This window comes from Thamnophis elegans, chromosome 9, assembly GCF_009769535.1.
Source record: "Thamnophis elegans isolate rThaEle1 chromosome 9, rThaEle1.pri, whole genome shotgun sequence".
NCBI classification, from domain to species: Eukaryota; Metazoa; Chordata; class Lepidosauria; order Squamata; family Colubridae; genus Thamnophis; species Thamnophis elegans.
The window spans coordinates 27,170,056-27,191,461 of record NC_045549.1 but is presented as its reverse complement, the minus strand read 5'-3'; the positions used below and the strand labels follow the sequence as shown (position 1 = coordinate 27,191,461).

The 21,406-nt window shown below is 43.9% G+C and overlaps 1 protein-coding gene across 1 annotated transcript in view; it reads right to left on the bottom strand.

The window, feature by feature from the left end:
• UGT8 (UDP glycosyltransferase 8) overlaps positions 1–14,552 on the bottom strand; it is a 54,553-nt gene extending 40,001 nt beyond the window's left edge. Inside the window, exon 1 of the mRNA XM_032224513.1 lies at positions 13,995–14,552. The gene's annotated coding sequence lies outside the window, so the exon portion shown is untranslated. The remainder of the gene's footprint in view (positions 1–13,994) is intronic.
• Between the last annotated feature and the right edge of the window lie 6,854 nt (positions 14,553–21,406).

Sequence of the window (21,406 nt, the reverse complement as noted above, 5' to 3'; positions counted from 1 at the left end):
CGGGCTGGAAGGAAACAAAGAAGGTTTCGGACTTCGGAAGGAGGCTGTCCTTTTCCTGTATATGTGTATAGCCTGTCTTACGTCCAGCTTCTGCCAAACTCATTCCCTGAGATGCCTGGGATGCGGGCAAAAATCTGGGAGAATCCCCTCCTGCGACCTGTGAAACAAGGTGTTAACTTTTGGGAGGAAGGAAGGGTCAAGATGAAGAATGACCCTATCCGGATGCACAACGCAGGGGCCCTCCCTGACTGATAGGGCCACCAATTCGGAGATTCTGCAAGCCGAAGTGATTGCAATTAGAAAGGCAGTCTTAAATGACATATGGAGTAAGGTGATGGAACGAAGTGGTTCGAATTGAGCAGAGGGCAATGTCTGCAGAACAACTGCCCAGTCCCAAGTCGGGTACCTGTGGACCGTCGGGGGATGTAAGTTGGTATCTCCCTTCAGGAAGCTGCGAACCCTGGGGTGTCTGCTGAGTGTTGTAGTCTCATCTCTGGACAAGATGGTGCCTCCGAAGGGTGTTAGGGGCAAGATCTTTTTCCAATCCGTCCTGAATGAAGTCAAGAATTTGTGGAATAGTTGCTGCAGTGGCAACAATTTGACGCAATAGGCACCAGGATGAAAAGGCAGACCAGGTCATGTCATAGATACGCACTGTGGAGGAACGTCTGGATGCCTGGATGGTGCGGATGACCTTGCCCAAGAAATTGTCTTGCCTCAGGAGGTCCCCCTCAAGTGCCAGATGGCCAACTGGAGACATTGAGGGTCCGGGTGCTGAATGGCCCCCTGGCTGAGGGAGATCTACTCATGAGGAATGCACCAGCATGTGGTCACTGACAGTTTGACAAGGTCGGCAAACCAGGATCGTCTCGGCCAATGGGGTGCAGCCAGCAGCACCTCGGCACCTTCCAGTAGGATCTTCTTGATCACCTGGGGAATGAGGTTGAGAGGCGGGAAGGCATAAAGGAGATCTGGAGGCCAGTGGCATCGAAGGGCATCCGCCCTTTCCACTGGGACTCTGGAATCGCGAAAAGAACCAGGAGAGCTGCGTGTTTGATGGACTGGCGAACAGTTCTATTACCAGAAGGTCAAATCTCTCGGACAGTTGGTGAAAAAGAGATGGATGAAGTCACCATTCCGAGTTGCTGATCATTGATCCGCTCAGCCAGTCTGCAGTTATGTTCTCCTCCCCCGAGATGGGATCCACCTTTAGTGACCCGAGGTGGCATTTGGCCCAATGCCCGAGAGCCTCTGTGTCCAACATCGGGGCCTTCGATCGAGTGCCGCCCTGATGGTTTATGTATGCCTTGGTGGAAATGTTGTCCGTCAGTATTAGTACGTGTGTGCCCTTGACATGCTGGCGGAAGTGGCAAAGTGCCAGCCTGGCTATCCTGAGCTCCATCCAATTTATATTGTGGGCGAGCTCCGCTGGCGACCATCTGCCCTGTGCCACGTGAGTCAGAAAATGGACAGCCCAGCCATACAGGCTGGCTCCATCATTATGATCAGGCACTCTGGATCCTTGAAGAGGGAGCCCCTTTGCAGAGCCGGCGATTGCCACCACCTGAGCGATGTGATGACTCTCGGAGGGACATTCACAATCCTCTTGGAATTGCTGGCCTTACGACATTGAATCGGAAGCAAGAACCACTGGAGCTCCTGTGCTTGTATTCGAGCCCAGGGAACTACCGCAATGCATGAGACCAGCTTTCCCAGAAGCTGGGAAAGAGTCACAAGGCTGACCTTGACGTTCTGATGCGTCGTACAAGGGAGGTTATGCTGTCCGCTCATTGCTGCCTGAGGAAGACTTTGCAAATGTTGGAGTCGATCACCGTGCCCAGATGTTGAATTCTGGAGGTTGGAGTAAGGTGACTTTTCTCCTGGTTGACAGAAAAGCCGTGCCTTTCGAGGGTGCAAATGGTAAGATTGAGGTTCCGATTTGCTTGTGGGATCATGATACCATGTTTATAAATGAGCAAAGCTCATATGAGGCATTTTCTGGTAATTTATGTATTCTTTGTTCGGTCTTCAAAAGTTTTGTAATGAATATCATTTTGGCATACAAATACTTTCTCCTTTAAAGGTTTTTTTCCTTACTATGTACAGATCAGGGAGACACTGAACTCATCTGTTTTAATCCAGTACTATGTTTGGTCATACATTAAAAATGACTGCCAGAAAATAATTTTGGGGCACTAACTACAAATCTGGATCAATGTAGGGAATTTATAATTAAACTGCCAAAGTTTAATGATGATTGGAAAGCCCTTATGGGACTTTTTAAGGGAAACAGGAAAAAAATGAAATCACATTACTTGGTTTTGAAGATTAGAATAAAATAGATTATTCAGAAAATATAAATACTTAACCATAGAGTAAAAGGTTAACATATTTGTAGCTGCTATAAAATAAAATTGAAACTTTTTAATAATCCTTTTTTCCTTTTCTTTGATTTCTGCACTTTTGTCTGTGCTTCTTTTTTCCTCCTTTTTCATTCTAAATATTAGTTATTGTTAGTTTTTACTCTGCATTTAAAATTGCTAATAAATGTTTATTTTAAAAAAGGATCAAGATAAATATTTGAATCTCTCCCTCTCCAACTTCTAACTGCAGCCACTTAGGAGACAATAATTCTCTACTTTCTGAATCATGGGCTACACATTTATTAAGACAATAAAGATACCATTCACTTCCTGTAATGTTATGTCTCTCTGTGTCTTCTATTTAAAATTGCTTAATATCTTTAGCAGATATCTGAGCTCCTTCTATGCCGTTTTTCTCATTTGTTTTTATTATAGTGGTCTTTTTCATGCTTATAGGTGGCAATTACTATCCCCTCATTATGTTTCCTTACTATTCTGGAAAACTGCAGCACGAGAGATAAGAGATCTAGATGCTAGAGCTATACAATAAATTTTGATTTTAGCTTTTTATAGGCAACATAAATGAAAGAACTAATATTTGATCAACACTGTGCAATTTCACTAAATGCAGTAGGGTCTTTGATGGAGATGGACTTGTGTCCTTTCAGACAGCTTTTACAGTCAAGCCAGCAGATATATTAAAATAGAGACTTTGTGGGCTTTTTCTCCTTATATCACACATCCTGTTCTGGCTTACCTTATTCACCAGCTATGCCTTCCTCCCTTCCTCCTTCCACAACTGCAGCAGCCACTTCCCCCGCAGGCACGGGCGCATATGGAGGGGGCCTCAGGAGTTCTTCCTCATCTTGCACTAAAACCGTTTTCTGCCTTTCACATTCCCTGATCCCTTCCTCACTTCCTTAATTCTTTCAGACGCTACCTTCAAGGTCTTTCCTTTCGATCTGGCCACACTGAGGCACACCATTTTAGCTTGACATTGCAACAATTCATCAGACTTGTCTGCCACCGCATCTCCCCACTGATCTGACATACAAATTCTGATGGAAATTGTATAAACCCCCGAGAAAAGAAGGCTGGTGAAGATAACCATGAATAAGCCTTTGCAGAAGGATCATGAAAAAAAAACCAAACCAGATTGGTTACTGAAGGAACCAGAAGAGTTAGTCAAGTTCAGTTTCATCAAACTGAAGGCATATTGTATTGTAATAAACTTAGTTCTATTCAAGAATGTGTTCTCTTCTGCTGTTAAATGTTTGCTTACCTATATTAGAGGTAAAATTTCAGAGCAAAGGAATATGACAGGAGCTAGAAAATTAGTGATTTAAGCAGATTAGCAATCATCCTCAAACCCAGATTGTAGTAGGAGGTAACTTTAATTCAAGACTAGGCACAAATGATCTCATCTTTAACGTATTATGCCACTGCTGGTCTGCAAAAAGATTATTTGCCTCCTCCATTATAGCCAGTGGTAGTCAACCTGGTCCCTACCGTCCACTAGTGGGCATTCCAGCTTTCATGGTGGGCGGTAGGGGTTTGCTGTAACTCTGCTTTATAAATTTTATAAAGTAAAGTTACTTCCCTACTTTATAAATCACCATTACTGTGGAACCGGTGTGCGGTTAGAAAATTTTACTACTAACAGAGATACAAAAGTGGGCAGTAGGTATAAAAAGGTTGACTACCCCTGATTATAGCGGTGCCATTCTAAGGGTGGAAAATGAAAGTAAGCTGGACTTTGTTTGGTGCTGTATACCAAAGGTATCAAACTCAAGGATTTTGGGCAGAATCCGGCCCGCGGGATCACCCTGGAAACAGCGAAGGACCCTGCGGCCCTCCCAAGCTCTGTTTTAACTGGCAGAGGGTTGCAGGAGGCCATCCCAGGAGAAAACGGAAATCAGGAGCCTGTTTTCACTGGCAGAGCACTCAGGCCACCACAGGCGCCCCTAACACAAGTGACATCAAGCTGTCCCCCGAGGTCAAACAAAACCTTGATGCAGCCCTCAATGAAATCAAGTTTGACACTCCTGTTGTATATTAACAAATTAGATGTATACCTCTTAAATGGAGCAATCCTTGGAGACAAATGGAGGGAAATTACTTTTTGGGCTTGCTGCAATTACCATGTTCACACAGCCCTCTCATTAAGTTTGCCAAATCTTATGAAATATTTGATTTAATTTCAGATTGATTATTGCTCAACCTCATGCTGGCAGAGGAATTCTGGGGTTGAAGTCCACCCATCTTAAAGTTGTGAAAATTGAGAGACACTGATGTAGAATACTAGAATGCATCCATTTTACTGAATGCTCCTGTTTATTTCATTTTATCGCACTTACTGTTTTTAATATATAGTTCAAAATCAGAGCTAGCTGGAGTAAATGCCTATTCCAATGGCTTTAAATTAGAATTAAACAGATTAAATGATTAGTAGCTATTGAAAGCCATATCTTTCATAGTTAAACAGCTATATTTTATTAACTAATAAGCATTTATGGTATTTCTTAGAGATAAATAGGAAATTTATGGGTATCTTGCTGTAACAAAACCTTGGCCAAATACCCCTTTAGAGGGACTCAGTATTGCATATCATGTGGATTGGTGGTCATTATCCAAGGTCTCCAGCAGAGGTCTTTCTAGTCTTTGATTTTTTCATTTGGAGATGCCAAACACTGAAACTGTGACCTTGTTCAAAATCAGTCTTGTCCTCTGCTCTAATCAGCAACCTATGTCTCATTAATGCAGAAACAAGTATTTATTTGCCCTACTCTCGTCTCTGGGCCAAAGAGATTTTTTTAAACCATTGTATTAGTATGTAAAGGCAGAGACAACAATGGGGTGCCGGGGTGATCGTAAACAATAGAAACAATTATGTTATTCCTTTCCAAATGCTGACAAAGAAACATATTGTTTATTAGACAAAGTAGGGGGACAGCTATGTGAGTCTATGATAGTCAAAGAATTTTTTAAAAAAAAGTTTGGTAGGAGCTTTTCCAACTAACAATTTTAAAAGCCATAAGTTTGGATAAGAACAGATTTGGGGGACTTTGGAAAAAATAAAAATGTTTGTGTTGGTGTAATTCCATTGCACGGTTTCAAGCTGCTAGCGAATTTTTCATAAAATAACAATTGAGGCAAATCTTGAAGGCAATTTTTAAAAAGAAATTTAAAAAGATAAACCTTATCAAACTAGATACAGTAAAGACTTTTTAAAAATCAAATAAATCAATTATTTCTTTTTTACATAGATTATACCAGTATATCTGATTAATAAACATTTTGACACTTTTGCTTCTGAATATATCAACGTTTTGGATAAGGGACAAAGATAAGCATTGTTTGAATCTTCTGAGATGCTCAGTGATTAGTGACACCATTTGTACTACTGTTGTTTTCAGATTTCTTGTTATCTGAACAAATTTTTCCCAACTCCATTGTGTAACTGCATAGACTTTAGAAACAACCAGATTCAAACCATCTTTCCATCTCCATATTTTATACTCCCATATTTATTTTTTTATTTTATTTATATCCTGCCTGTATTATTATTATAAACAAGGGGAACATATGTAATATTTTCCTCTTCTCTTGTTGTTCCCACATCAACAACATTGTGAAGTGTGTTGGATTGAGAGAGTGACTGGCCCAAAGTCACCCAGCAGGCTTTCATGGCTAAGACAGGACTAGAACTCACAGCTTTCTGGTTTCTAACCTGGTGCCTTTACCTAAAATAAACTGGCTAGTTCGGTTCAATTTTTGCTCCATTTTGTTATGCATACAAGAATTGCTAGACTTTACTGTAAGAAAGAAGTGCTATTTAAGAATAATGGAATTTAAGAATGGAACTAATTTTCAGCAAGGCATTATGGTTTTTTTTATTTGAATGCAACAAATCAGAGATTTATTAACATGTTATGATTATGTTAGTAATAATAATATAACAAGTAAAGACATAGTTGTCTTTAAGACCATGGAGGAGTTATATCTTTATATATCTATTTATCCAAATATCATTAATGACAGCTGTTTTGAACAGGGGTGGATTGCTGCCTGCATTACTACCGGTTTGCTTCATGCACGCATGTAGTTGCCTATAAATTTTTAATGTTCTGCAAAAAAGGACTAAAAACATGCTGGCAATGGCAGCGTCAACCGGGGAACAGGTATGGGGGCGTGGCCAACCTGGGTCACTGCTGGTTCTGCGACCCAGGCTAACATACCACTACCGGTTTGCCTGAACCGGTGCGAACCAGTAGCAACCCACCTTGGTTTGGAAATATTCAAGCTTCAGGGGTACAACCAATACAACATCAAATCCCCTAGACAGAAAACGATTCCTTTCCCAGATATCCTCTTTACTGCTATTCAATGTTTTCATTTTATTCAAAGTCTTTTCCATCCCTATATCCACACTAACCTGGCTTTATTTTCCTATTTCAATATCACCTTTCCTGTCATTTTTTCTCTTGGGCTTTTGCCAATTCTATGCCATATTTAGTCCTACTTTTTGTGAATTACATAGCTAAGGTAGAAGATTAAATTTCACAAAGATATGGAAGAGAGAGGTCCTTAGATGACAACAACACATCATATTATCCAAAGTAGGATCACAGTAGACCTCTTTACAAATATGTAATGATGTACCTATTTATTTGACAGACAGTAAAGGAATAGAACAAGATGTACATTCTGTACATTTGAATGAGAAGGAGCTTTTTCTTTTTCTTACAGTGTCGGAAGTATCCACAATGTGAGACAAATGTTTAGTCATGGCCGAGCAAAATTATTCATGAAAATGGAAAGGAAACTATTTGTACAACTGAAGCTATAATTATTCAAAATGCTTATGTTCCTAAACTTTCTTCCAAGAATTAACATGAATAAAATCTATCACAAAACATAGAAAGAAGGCAAACTACATATCAAAAACATTTTGGGGATGTGAGATTGAAAGAAATCTGACTTCAATATACATTTTGGTTCAATATACATTTTCAGTTTTTTCTAGATCTAAATGGTAAAGCATTAAAATATTGTACATTCAGTGTGGTAGAAAATATAAGGTAAATGGTGTATAGTTAACGTTACTATCTACACTTCAGAAATACCAACTGATTTTAAATTGTATTAACCACCAGGAAGTACAAAATGCACCCTCAAGTACATTTATTTAGCTGTGTATTTAGCTGTGACTTCAAATGTATATCTATAAAATCTTGTCCAAGATACTATATACCAATTCTTTTTTAACTGGGTCTGGAGAGCTGTTTATTTTTCAGATTTATAAGCCACCAGAATTATAAAAATTACTCAGCGGAATCATAAAAATACTCTTATGGCATTCAATACAAACACAATAATACCAAAGACAAACACCTTATAAACAGGCTTAAAAAGAACACTTAAAAAGCCTCCAGAAAATCTATTTTCATTTTTTTTAAAGGAAACATAGTATTATTGATCTGAGTTCCTTAAATTCCAGAATGCAGGCCCTTTCATAAGAAAAACCAGTTTAGTGTATTGGGTAAAACACTAAGCTACAAACCAGGAGACCTGAGATGTAGTCCTCTTTTAGGCATGAAACCTGGCTCCATGACTTTGTCCAGTCACTTATTTTCAACCCAACTCACCTCACAGGCTTCTTGTTAAGGAGAAAATAGGAGGAGGAAGGACTATTAGGTGTGATTGTCTCCTTGAGTTATTCATAAAATAATAAAAAAATATGTAATAAAAAAATTCTAAAAAGAAAAAAAAAGAAAAGAAAACCACACTTCTGGGCTTTAGCCTAATCTCCCCAGAGGTGGGTTGCTACTGGTTCGCACCAGTTCGAATGAACCAACAGTGGAAATTGTGACTGGGTCGTTGAACCTGTAGGGATGGCAGACTGGCCCAGTCCCTAAACTGGTTCCGCGGTCACCCATACTGTTGCCAACATGTTTTTAAGGCATTTTATAATGTTCTGCACATGCTGAGAACAATTTACAGGCAACTGCACATGCGCAACAAAGCATGGTGGGCACGCGTGTGTGCAAGTGAATCAGCATTAATGCATGCAAAGCGAACAGGCAGTAACGCCGGCAGCCACGCCCCCCTGAATCTCCCGGAAATGAAAGTTAACTAACTGCTTTTCTTGGCATGATCAAAATGGTACGACAATTCTTGTGGGAAAATGTGGTTCTACAGATAATCCAGGATCCAGCCATCAAAGGCTTTATAGGTTAAAACTAGCATTTTAATTGTACCTAGATGCTGATAGAAAGTCAGTACAGAGGCCACAAGACAGGCATAATATGTGCCCAGAGTAAACATTTTTCACCAATTAAAACTTCCAGGAAGCCTTTAAAGGCAGGTTCATACATAGTATGATTCAGAACTCCAATCAGATAGACATGGAGTAAGTCAGTGATGGTGAACCTTTTATCTATCCAAACTGTGCACATGTGCATGCCCAAACTGAAAGGTGAACGCACGTATGCATGGACATGCACGCATGCGCAACAGAGACCCAAAGACCAGCTGGCTGGTGGGAGGCGGGGCATCCCAGCACTGGCAGCGCGGCAAGAGCTGAGATATTTTTCTTTCGTGAGCTTTTGTTTCGTCATTTGCAGGGAAACAGAAGCTCACGAAAGAAACGCCACAGAGATCTGACCTGGGGCAACAGCACGCGTGCCAGCAGAGAGAGCTCTGTGTACCACCTCTGGCAACAGCACGCGTGCCAGCAGAGAGAGCTCTGTGTACCACCTCCGGCATGTGTGCCATAGGTTCCCCATCAAGTAATCAGATTCTACCATACCAGCCAAAACTGTGCAAAACCCTCACCCCCAGCCATGGCTTCCACCTCCTGATGAAGTCTGGAGTCCAAGAAAATCCCTACATCACAGATATGCTTTTATGGCAGTACAACCCTCATCCAGACAAAACAGAGAACATAAAGGAATTCATGTACAAAAAATAGCTCCACCTTGCGGGGTACAATTAAGCTGTTATCTCCCATCCAGACCCTCATAGTCTCCAGACATTGGAAAAAAACTTTAATAACATTTCCAACATATAACAGGTCATAATTATGATATCAACCTCATATTGCCAGTTGAGCTCCCATAGAGGCTTCATGTGAATGTTCAATAACTGGGAAGAATGTGAGAAAGATCCTGCTGCATCCAATAATTAGAGCAACCACTGGGCCAAATCCTACACCATACCACCACTGACGTGAACCAGCTACTGAGGAAGGAGCAGAACCCTATAAAACAACTTCCCAAATCCTCATTCAATGCAGAAAAATCCCATGTTTAGTGTATCCAAAGAGATCAGGACAGGCACACACTAGTTCTGTAATGATCTTGACATATATCATCAATCAACTGATACCATCTTTGTCTCATACCTAGTTCTGAATCCTGACAGATGAGGGTTGGGATAATAGCAAACATTATTTCTATAATCTTTGCTAAGAAGAGAAAGGTAGATATTAGACACTTATCTAATATTTGCAAATCTACACATGGCCTATTAAAGAGGCAATCCAACACCTCTTTAAGGAATGCAGGCATCAACCCATCCTGCAGTGAGGCTTTCACAGCCTCTAAGATCCAGGGAACAACCTGCTCACATCCTCTTCCTAGCTTTCTGAAGAAGCCAAGAAGAACAAGGATCCAAGGACATTTTAGAGAGCACCCTATTTACTTTCTCAGAGGTAATAGGCCAAAATGAAATGCAAGTAACCTGGCAAAATGCCCCAATAGATCTCAAATACAATAAAAATTAAAGCAAAACATTGAGCAAATTAGTCACAGAGGACACATGGTAGCTCCTTTCCAAAAGGGAATTAACCACCCCCAAAAGGCTACCAGATGATAACCAGCCAAAGCAGTAACAAAGTAGAAACAGGTATGCCATAGAGCAGGGGTGTCAAATTCGATCCCATTGTGGGATTTTGTTTGCCTTTGGGGGGCTGGGGTAGGCGTGGCCTGGTTGTCGTGGCCGACTGGATGAGCGTAGCTGGGGAAGGCCAGGGCGACACTGGGACATACAACCCTGTTCAGTAAAATTTAGTGTACCTTATTTTCTACCTATTCACTGGACATTATTTTTGCCACCTTATCTCATGGAAGTTCTCAGTAAACAAGAGGATTGACCAGAGGAAGAAGGCATATAAATGGGTCAGGTCCTGCAGAACAAATAAGTGGCATCTGGATTAGTAAGTGATTTGTTCATGGCAAAGGGCAGATTATAGTAACATCCATAACCAGATTACACAATTGTAATCAGATATAAAACCTAAGTTTAATACGTAATGTCTACATGCATCGGAGCCAATATAACCTAGGATCGACTCTCGGTTGTCGTAGAGGCCAATGAAATTCCTAGCACTACAAGACTCAGTCCCTTCCACCTGGAGACTGAAGTTTCCCTGTACCAACACATGGCAAGGGGGAAATCTCTACCTACAGTCTAGCAACCAGGTCTAGTCACATAGGAAGGGATCCTAAGGAAGGGCACAGCAAGTGGTCCACCAAAAGGATATCTAGCTTGTCCTACTATCTAACTGGATACATATTCATATCCACTCACATTTGGAATGGCAATCCTTGCTGCAGATAACACATCACAGTAGATCAACACTATCCCAGCCTTGGCAATGAAGTTACTACAGGCTGAAATCTGGCTGGGTAGATTCCTAAGAAAACCTCACTGTTTTCTCTCAATAGGTTCTCAGTGATATAATCCAAATTGCCCATCTGTCCACTACCAAATCAGTACTAACCAGCTTGAAGCCAGGTGCCCAAAATCTGGCTACAGGATCCCAGGTAGGGGCAACTATATACCCCTACTAAGGGTATCCCATGACATTTTTCTTAGCCTAACAAGACCATGATAGTGCACTATGTTCCTCCTCCACTGTATAGCAGCTTTAATCCTATATGTCATGGCAACGTACATAAACTATGTTCCTCTCTTTCTGCACACTTCCTTGCTTCAGTCAACCAAGCTCTATAATATTTTAATATTTCAGAATTATGAGCAAAGAGACTGTATGTACTGTATTAAGTACAGCATGCAGGTTTTTTTTAGCCTAAACCATTTATGAAAATGGAAAGTGAAAAAAACTATACCTTTATCCTTTGGAAATAAACATAATTCACATACAAAACAATTGCAAATGAATGTATACAGGCTAAGATTCAATTGGTAATACTAGTCATAGTGAGGATCTATTTCTTTCTAGGCACTGTTGCGAAACAGAATTTGATGTGCATATTTCAAAGCAAGATGAATAATCTGATGACATAAGGCAAAGGGCTAAAGAACAAGTGACTGAGAGATGGACAACATATAAATTTAATTAATAAGACATTCTTAGAAAACAATATTAAGTAACTGTAGTAGTTTTGTGGGGATTTTTTTGGAAAAGTGCCTGGGATGTAAAAAAAAAGTAAGCTGGGTAATTGAGAGAATCCAAATGGGACATTTGAGGGTGGTGGGGGGAGGACTAACAATATTTGTATTCTGGTAAATTATTATTTTGTGAATTGGTAACATTTCCCATGGCTGCCCTTTATAAACATCTCCATATCATGTTCTCAATATTTCACATGTGCTCATGAATCATTCCATCCTCTTTAACTTAATTTGAAAGGACAATTTTGTGGCATGAAAATATTTTAACATGTCTGAATGCTTGCCTAAGCAGGCCATGTACATACAATTCATTATGTCTGTTTTGTTATTTGATTTATTCTACACGAAACATTATTTAGCAATTAGCATGTACTAGGCGTTCACATTTCACTTTTAATGTTAGAATCATAACTGTCACTAATCTCTCTCCACACAATTACCGTAGTTTAAAATTTTTGATAAAAAGGCCAAGGCAGAGTTATCATTGGTTATCTTAGCCTGAAAATCTAATAGGAAAATAATAAATACCTTACATGCCAAGTATTCTGAGATGCACAAATGATGTTAAGACTCAATAGCAATAAGAAGAAACAGATAGTAAGGAGTTGATTACTGCAGTAGCATAGCTGAAGAATGTCAGCAAAGTCAAATTGCACCTGACATTTCATCTTCCTAAAGTCACAAGGCCTTGGTTATACCGCCTGATCCATTTCAGTATGTGCACAAATATATGTCCTTCCATTATCATTTTGTCCAAGGACCGGAACCAAATCTTGCATTAATAAGCACCAAATATAGCCCCCATTTTTCACTTTAATTATATTTAATCTTCTGGCCATAATATCTTTCATATTCTGCTCCGTTTTCTGCAGTTCCAAAGGGAAAACCAATACCTTTCAATGATCTGTGAAAGGCTGGTAAATTTCACACAGGATTTTCGGATTTAACTTTTTGCCTGGATTAAAAAAAAAAACTTTGGGTGCTCCCCGCTTAAAACTATTTTTCTTTCAGCTCCCCATCTGACCCACTGTTACCCAGCCAGACAACTTTTCTCATTTTTCTTCTTTTTCCTTTAGCGACCTTGGTTTAGCACGGCCAGACTTATCAGGAATCACCTATTTTCCGGTCCTACTTCCTTGAAGTTCAAAGATGGGGTTTCATTTCTTCCTAAAATAACCACCAACTTGCGCTTTTTAGCGCCAAAGCACAACAATACTGTATCCTTTTTCTGAAGCCCCGTTTCGACCAGGGGTGGGGCCGGTGTGTTATTATACTATTTACCCTGAATAACCTTGCCCTCCAGCATTTCATCCATTTTTCCCCTGCCACCGAAGGAGTGAAGTTTCGCCTCAGCACCCAAGGCCAGAACAGGATGTTCTCCATCCTCCAGCTAGCTCCGCATTCCTACTCCCCCTACAGTTTTTCCCTCACAAGAAGCCTCTCACCCCCTGAGGTTGTCGGCCCCCAGTCCTCTCTCCGCGCTCGGCTGCAGCCTTCCACCCGCGAAGGAAACGAGACTGCCCCCTATAGGCAGCGAGGCCCGGCCGCGAAAGGAAGGGGCGCTTGGACTCGGCAAAGGCAGGTAATTGGGGACGCAGCTCCGGGAAAGAGGAAGGAAAGGCCGCTCCCCAAGGCTCAATTCAGAGCACATCTGGCTCTACCCTCCAAACGGCCGAGGTCAGAAACAGGCTGCGGTGAGGCCGTCAGAGGTCCAGGTGACTCGCCAGCTGCGATTTATTTAGGAGGGGGCAGATGCGCTCGCGCAACCCGCACCGAGAAGAGGATATGCGCCCCCTCCATATTAAACTCTCTATCCCACCACCCCATCGGAACCTCCGGCATCCTTCGCTCCTCTCCCGGCCGCACATCCCCCATTCGTTACTCCCCACACCTTTTCAGCCAATTTCCACCGCCGCGGGGTTCATGTACCCACAAAGTCAAGTTTCTGGCGAGCTGCCTTCCCTAGCCGGCCCTCCTCGCCCCGGTGCGCGCGTAACTCCACCCCCCCTCCCTCTTTTTTTTGCACCTCTCGCACAGGCGCGCGCATCCTCTTCCAACTTTCTCACTTGCCCCACCCTCGCCCACCTCGCTTTCGGCGCCAACTTCACCTTCAGCAACCCTCTCCTCTGTTTTTGGCGCGCGCTCTCATCAGAGCGAAAGGTACTCTTTCTGTCCGCTTTCTCACCAGTGCATTGGGCTGCGCTGACTTACCTAGGGTCCAAATCGGCTTCCCGAGTGTTTGAATGCTCTTTTTTCTGCAGCTATAGAAGTATTATTATTTTTATTATTATTATTATTGTTATTATTATTTTCTTCTGTTCCCGCGGCGATAAGGGTTTTTTTCTCGTTCTCTGTAAAACGAAGCGGGTGATCTCTGCGCGCGTTCTCGTTTATCTTTCGAGTCCGCGGCGGCGGCGGTAGCTGCGCGTGGAGGGAAGGTGGTCTCTCTCTCTCTCTTAGCCGCTGCACCTGCTGCGAGATTTCGCAATCGCCTCAGGCTTCAAGGCAAAAGGAGGGTTTCTGCAGCTCCGGGTTCTTTCAACTTCTCGGGACTTCTCCTCCTCTTTCCCTGCCGTCGTCCACTGACTTCAGAATCGGCTTCTCGGCGTCGGCTCCGCCCGTGGACCGCTATGACATTGAGTTTTGGAGATGTTCTCCTCAGTCTCGCCCGCTGCAAGGAGCAAAAAGTCCTCAGAGAGAGAGAGAGATGAGAAGATCAGGCGGCGGTGAAATCAGTTTCCTTCCACCTCCCGTGCCGAAAGCCGCTCCCAGAAGCCCCGGACGCCTTCTGACCGCTTGCTCTAGCCAGGCTGCCTAGATCATTCCGTGGGGCAATCCCCATCTCCACCTCCCGGCAGGCGGGACTGAGTCTCCCTCCCTCCAAGCCGTTTGACCACTTAGAGACTCTCAGGCGAGGAGGGGGGGAGGGGTCATCTGAGAGGCGAGTTGCGACTGTGACACAAGCAGCCTTCAGGGGGGAAAAAAGGTTAAGGCGAAAAAGGCACGTGGCTGCCAATGGAGGGGGGGGGAGCGTCCTGGATGGCGTCCAGGACTCCCGACACCATGACAACGGAGAGCAGATTTACAGTAGTACCTTGAAGAACAAAAGAAGGGGAAGATGGTGGCGGATTGGTCTGGTAGTTTTAAGGTATAGATGAAACTAATTGTCATTTCTCTACATTCCTGAACATCAGCCATCCAAACAAGATTTGCTGCAGCGGGCAAAGCAATACTAGGCAGCCGGTACATCTTTCCAGTTCCAGCTGCCGGTTTCCTCTGTAGTGTCCAAAGTGAAGGGTCCTGCTCCGTAGGAAGAGTGTGCACCCACTAATATTGGTTTAGTACAGTGAAGCTTAGGCTATCTAGAAAATCAATTGAAAAAGTACATTTGATTCCAAGATTGTTTTCTATCCCCATAAACAGTTTTCATTCACATGGGCAATGAGTTGGATGCTTTCAGTATTTTCTGTGAAAACCCCTGATTTTATAAGGAAATGTCTACTTAATGTCTATGGACATTCTCAGTCATCCAGGTCATGGTTGTCCCAAAGATGCTTTTTCAAGAGGCAACTGGACTTTCTGGTTTTATTTTTTTCTTCAAAGAAAGCCAGAAAGTTCATCTGCCTCTTGAGAAAGCATCTTTGGGACAAAATGTCCACTTCCAGGGACAAGCAGGCTCCATATAGATTTTAGACAGATTCTTAGGTTATCAAGACTATATTTCCTAGACCTAATTTGTAATGACTCTTTTTCCTATGGTAAGATTGCTCAGTTAAGAAGCTTTCTTTTATATTAGCAATAAATCACTTTTGTCTTACTGAATCTGATGTCTAGTATATCTAATAATCATTGATTATTTATAATTTTAATGCTGGTTTTAGTTGTTGTTGTTGTTGTTCTTATTATTATTATTATTATTATTACTATTATTATTTTATCAATTTATAGGCCGCCCAATCCCGGAGTTAGAATCTTAGGGAACAGCATTCTGGAATTTTAGGGGCACAGGTAATATTTAAGCTTTTTATGAATTATGAACAACCCCAGTGGCACCAATTAGACATCTGAGGGCATGCAAATGAGATATATGAAATAACAATTCATTCTTTAACACCAAGGCTATATCTTCTCCCTGAAGCTTCACTTCAATTATGGGTGGAACGGTGTGTTAATGTACTATGCTATTTATCCTCAAGGCTTGGCCTTCTACCCTGTATATGCTTCGTTTATTTTAAACATGCTGTTGTAAGATAAAACACAAGATACCTATTTATTTTTATATCATTATAGCTTGGTCTTGACACTGCTGGATCATCCAGTATCTTAATAATGAGGGCAGGATAAATATATCATAGGAAATATATAATGGAGAGTGACAATAAGAATATAGAATCAATCTGGATCAAACTGAAAATAAAATCAGGCAGGCAATCTCAAGAGGGGTAGAAAAATAAAATTCTAAATTAATTTATGGACTTGATATTATCTCCAATACTGATTCTCTTGTTTCATTATCATGTAAAGGATAACATCACCCACTCTGGTCATTTTTGTACATCTTTCTATAATACCCACTTTATTTATGTTTGCTTTTATGGTTTGCTTTTAATTCTACTTTCCCAATATGGCTTAGAATCTATTGGCATAGAAATGATTATATTTGGTATTCATCTTGGTTTGTGTATTTTTCCAAGATTCTTCTCCTACTTCCATTAAGCATATTTCTGTTTGGGTAATCTAAAACAGGTTTATGGCTCTTCTCTTATATAAGAATGGGCAATATGTATAGCTAGTCACAGGATTAATTTGTCAGAAGCACTGTTAGGCAATCTGGGAAATATGCAATTTGACACCTGCACTCAAGGCAGGCATATACTCAGGCAGTTTACGCACTTGTTATAAATAATTAATAATTAAATCTGTCACAATTGAACTTTGTAGGGTTTGCTTGGCAAGTAAACAAGGGATCAGATTTTTTGTATTTGGGGTATTGAACACTCATATATCATGCATGTTGACATCACTCCTATACTTGTTATTCTTTCCTCCCTGGCAAGAAATCTAGAATGTCTTTAATTGATATACTACAGACTTGTATGTTATGAGAACTGTTACAATTTTGATTTAATCTGTACAAAAAACTTTGGAGTGTACTTGAAGTACTCAACTAGAACATCTCAAAACAGCTTTATCTCTTCCCGAGATCAGGCAGCAGCTATGAGACGTGTCTCAAAGATGTGGTTTTTCTTCAAACTGGAAGGACTTCTCCTTAAGGAAGAAGAAGAAAACTGAAATGTTTCGCCTCTCATCTAAGAAGCTTCTTCAGTTCTGATGGTAGGGGGATGGACTACATGAGACAGGTGATACATGCATCTTCTAAAGCACGGTGTCAAATTCGATTGCATCAAGTGATGTATTGTGATGTTTTTTGTGTTTGCAGAGCTGGGGTGGGTGTGGCCTGCACGTGATGCATCCAGCCTCCAGCCTGCAAACTGATTAAAACAGATTAAATGAAGGAACTGGCAGACAAGATCTCAGAACCACTGAACTATATCTTTCAGAGATCCTGGAGCACCGGGGAACTGCCAGAGGGCTGGAAAAGAGCTGATGTAGTTCCCATCTTCAAAAAAGGGAAAAAAATAGATCCAGGAAACTACACACCTATAAGCCTGACCTCAATACCAGGAAAGATTCTGGAAAAGATAATCAAGCAACAAATTAGCGAACACCTAGAAGTAAACAAAGTAATAGCCAAAAGCCAAAATGGGTTTGTCAAAAACAGATCATGCCAGATTAATCTTATTGCATTCTTTGACAAAGTGACAAAATTAGTAGACCAGAGGAATGAGAACTGAGGAGAAATTTCCTGACAGAACAATTAATCAGTGGAACAGCTTGCCTCCAGAAGTTGTGAATGCCCCAACACTGCAAGTCTTTAAGAAGATGTTGGATAGCCATTTGTCTGAAACAGTATAGCGTTTCCTGCCACTCCAGGGGCCACCAGGATTGCCCCAGTACATCGGCTGTCAGAGGAGCCAGGTCTCCCTCCCCCTCTATTGCAAGTGAGGCTTCCGATTTAGAGGAAGGAGAGTTAAAGGAGGTGGGGGTTCTCTGAGGATGAGGAGGCCCAGGCAGAGGACGACTCTACCGTTGCTGGTCTTTCACCCCCTCCTTATTTAGCTCCTTGCTTCATAAGGCAAGGGCCACAGCAGATCTGGATTCCCCCCACAGATCCCAAACCTGTGTCTGAAACGCCTAGCACTAGCAAGGGCAAGAGGAAGAAGGGGCCCTTCCATAGACCACCGGTGGCAAAGGAGGAGACCCCCACACCAGATATGTTTCTAGAGGTGCTCAAATCTCAGTGGGTGAAGCCAGGGTCCTTTCCCACTCCAGGGGGAAATGAGAGGAAATTCCATAACCTTAACCCTACCTTTGCCCAAGCTCTCCAGGTTCCCGAGGTGGACAACCCAGTTGCCACCCTAGCTTCAACGTCAGCGGTGATCACAGGGGACATCGCCAGCTGCCTCAAGGCAGAGGACAAGAAGGCAGACATTGTGCTATGTAAGACGTTCCAGGCTATAACCTGGGCCATTAGGGCAGCCGCTTCGGTGTCTTTTTTCAACAGGTCCATGGTGCTGTGGTTGGAACAGCTGAGGGACAGGAGTCCGGCCGCAGAAGTTCGTTTGTTGCAGGACATCTCCAAGATGCTGGCAGCCATGCAGTTCTCAGCGGATGCCACCCTGGACGCAGTTAAGTATGCGTCTCGGGCAATGTCATCTTCGGTGGTGTCTAGGCGCCTGCTGTGGTTACGCCACTGGCAGGCGGAGTCCTGGGCTAAGTGGCACTTGACAGGAGCAGACTACACCGGGGACAAGCTGTTTGGAACTGCGCTGGATCCTACCCTGGTGGAGGATAAGAGCAAGCGGAAGGTCTTCCCGGCGACTACCAGACGCTCAGACTTCCGGCATGCTCCATATCTCAGGAGAACCTCGTACTGCCCACCTGAAGTGGAGACACAGAACCAGAGATACCAGAACCCCAGGTTCCACTGGCAGGGGGATAGGCAGTTCCATAGAGACAGGTTCAGAGGCCAACAGCAGGGCAAGCGGCCCTTTTGAGGAGGAGGCGGTCGCCCTTTCCGCAGGTTCAAGTGATCCGTCCGTGGATCATTCCATTGGCGGTCACCTCTCCCTTTTCGCAGATGCCTGGGAACGAGTCACGTCGGATCAGTGGGTCCTCCAGACTGTAAAGCTCGGGCTGCAGTTGGAGTTTCGCTCACTAGCCCTTAGTAGGTTCCGCACCTTCGCTTCCTCCACAGATCCGACCAAACGGACCCTTAAGGCCAAGGCCATCAAACACCTGTTAGATATCAGGGCCATTGAGAGGGTCCCAGAGGGGGAAAAGGGCTCCGGTTTCTACTCGAACCTGTTCTTAGTCCTCAAGAGTTCAGGGGGGTGGAGAGCCATCCTGGATCTTAAACTATTCAATTCCCGGTGGTCTACCATAAGTTCAAGATGGCCTCCTTAAAATCCATTTCAGAGGGCATCTGACCGGGCGATTTCCTGGCCTCCATCGATCTCACGGAGACCTACCTTCACATCAGAATCGCCCCAGAACACCACAAGTTCCTTAGGTTTTCCCATGAGGGCAACCATTTCCAATATAGGGCCCTTCCTTTTGGGTTGGCCTCAGCCCCCAGAACCTTCACCAAGGTGTTGTCAGCAGCCGCAGGCCACCTGCGCTCCTTCCCAGTCCATCTGTTCTGTTATCTAGATGACATCCTCATCTTAGTCAAGTCCCCAGAATCTGCCAAGCAGGACCTGGGGACCACCATCGGCACCCTCAGGTCCCTGGGATTCTCTATCAACCTGGAGAAGAGCCACCTGGTCCCATCCACCAGGCTCTAGCACCTAGGATCCATTATAGATTCAGTGGCTGGGGAGGTCTTCCTTTCCCAAAATCGAAAGGACAGCATTGTGCAACTGGTTCATGAGGTTCGCAAGTTACGCTCTGTCCATGTAGTTCTTCTTTCCAGGCTCCTTGGGAAATTCATTTCTTGCATAGGGATCGTGCCGTGGGCCCGACTACATGCCAGGGAGCTTCAGTGGTTCCTACTCCCATACCAGAGAGCTGGGACGAGCGACGCCAGTTTCAAGGTTTGAGTGTCACCCCAGGTACTGCTCTCGCTCCGTTGGTGGCTGTCCCCAGCATTGAACAAGGGATGCCTCTTCATGGAACCAGCAAGAAAGGTTCTCACCACGGACGCAAGCCTGTTCGGCTGGGGAGCTCACCTGGAGACCCAGATTGCCCATCATGTCCTCGTCCTGATAGACAACGTGGCGGCCAAGGCCTATGTGAACAGACAGGGTGGCACCCATTCCAAGGCACTTCGCGACGAAGCCCTGCGACTGGAGAACTGGGCAGAAAGGCATCTCCAGTCCATCAGAGTGGAGCACATCTCCGGGACAGAGAACCAGCAAGCAGATTGGCTCAGCAGAGAGACGATCGACAACGGGGAGTGGCAGCTTCATCCCTCAATCTTCCTACAGATTCGTATCGAGGTTCCCGGCCAGGGGAGCCATGGACAGGGATGCCCTTCGATGCGGATGGCCACCAGGTCTTCTCTACGCCTTTCCCCCCTTCCTCTCATTCCCGGGGTTCTGAGGAAGGTGGTGTTAGAAGGAGTGGAGGTCATCCTAGTGGCTCCCTTCTGGCCACACAGTCCCTGGCTAGCAGACCTAGTGGAGCTGTCCTCAGCCCCCCACTGGAGGATCCCCGCGGGGGAGGTGCCCCTACTCCAGGGGTCTCTGGAGCATCCGGATCCGGAGTGGCTCCATCTGACCGTCTGGCGATTGAGCGGGTGCAGCTGAGGGAGGCACATTTCTCCGCGAAGGTCATTAAGACCGTGGAGGCGTCCAAGAGACAGTCCACCACTCGTATTTACAACGCCTCCTGGGTTGCCTTCGCTGACTGGTGCCAAGCTAGGGATCTCTACCCAGCTTCGGCCTCTGTACCGCAGGTTCTGGACTTCCTCCAGGAAGGACTAGAGAAGGGTTTGACCCCTAGCACCCTTAGAAGGCAGGTCTCCGCCCTTTCCATGGTCCGGGGGGTGGGGGTGGTTGCTCCCCCCTTGTCCCAACATCCGGTCCTAAGGCACTTCCCCAAGGGAGTGGCGAATCTGAAACCCCCAGTGGTCCATCGATTCCCCACCTGGGACCTACCTACGGTCCTCCAGGCATTGACGGCATTTGAACCCTTGAGAGAAGTTTCCCTTCAGTTCCTGACCCTTAAGGTCATCTTCCTGGTTGCCATCACCTTAGCCAGGAGAATATCTGAGATCAACGCTCTCTCCAGCAGAGTGGATCTCTGTACCTTTCTAGAGAACTGGGTCATCCTCAGGCTGGACCCCGAGTTCATGCCCAAGGTCAATTCCCCGTTCCACAGGGCCCTAGAGATAGTTCTGCCGGATTTCTGTCTGCAGCCCTCCAGAGATAGAGAAAAATCTTGGCACAGATTGGACGTCAGAAGAGCCTTGCGCATTTACCTGAAGCGCACAGCTCCCTTTAGGCGTTCAAAAGCCCTCTTCTTATCTTATCAGCCATCCACCCGAGGTGCCAAGGTTT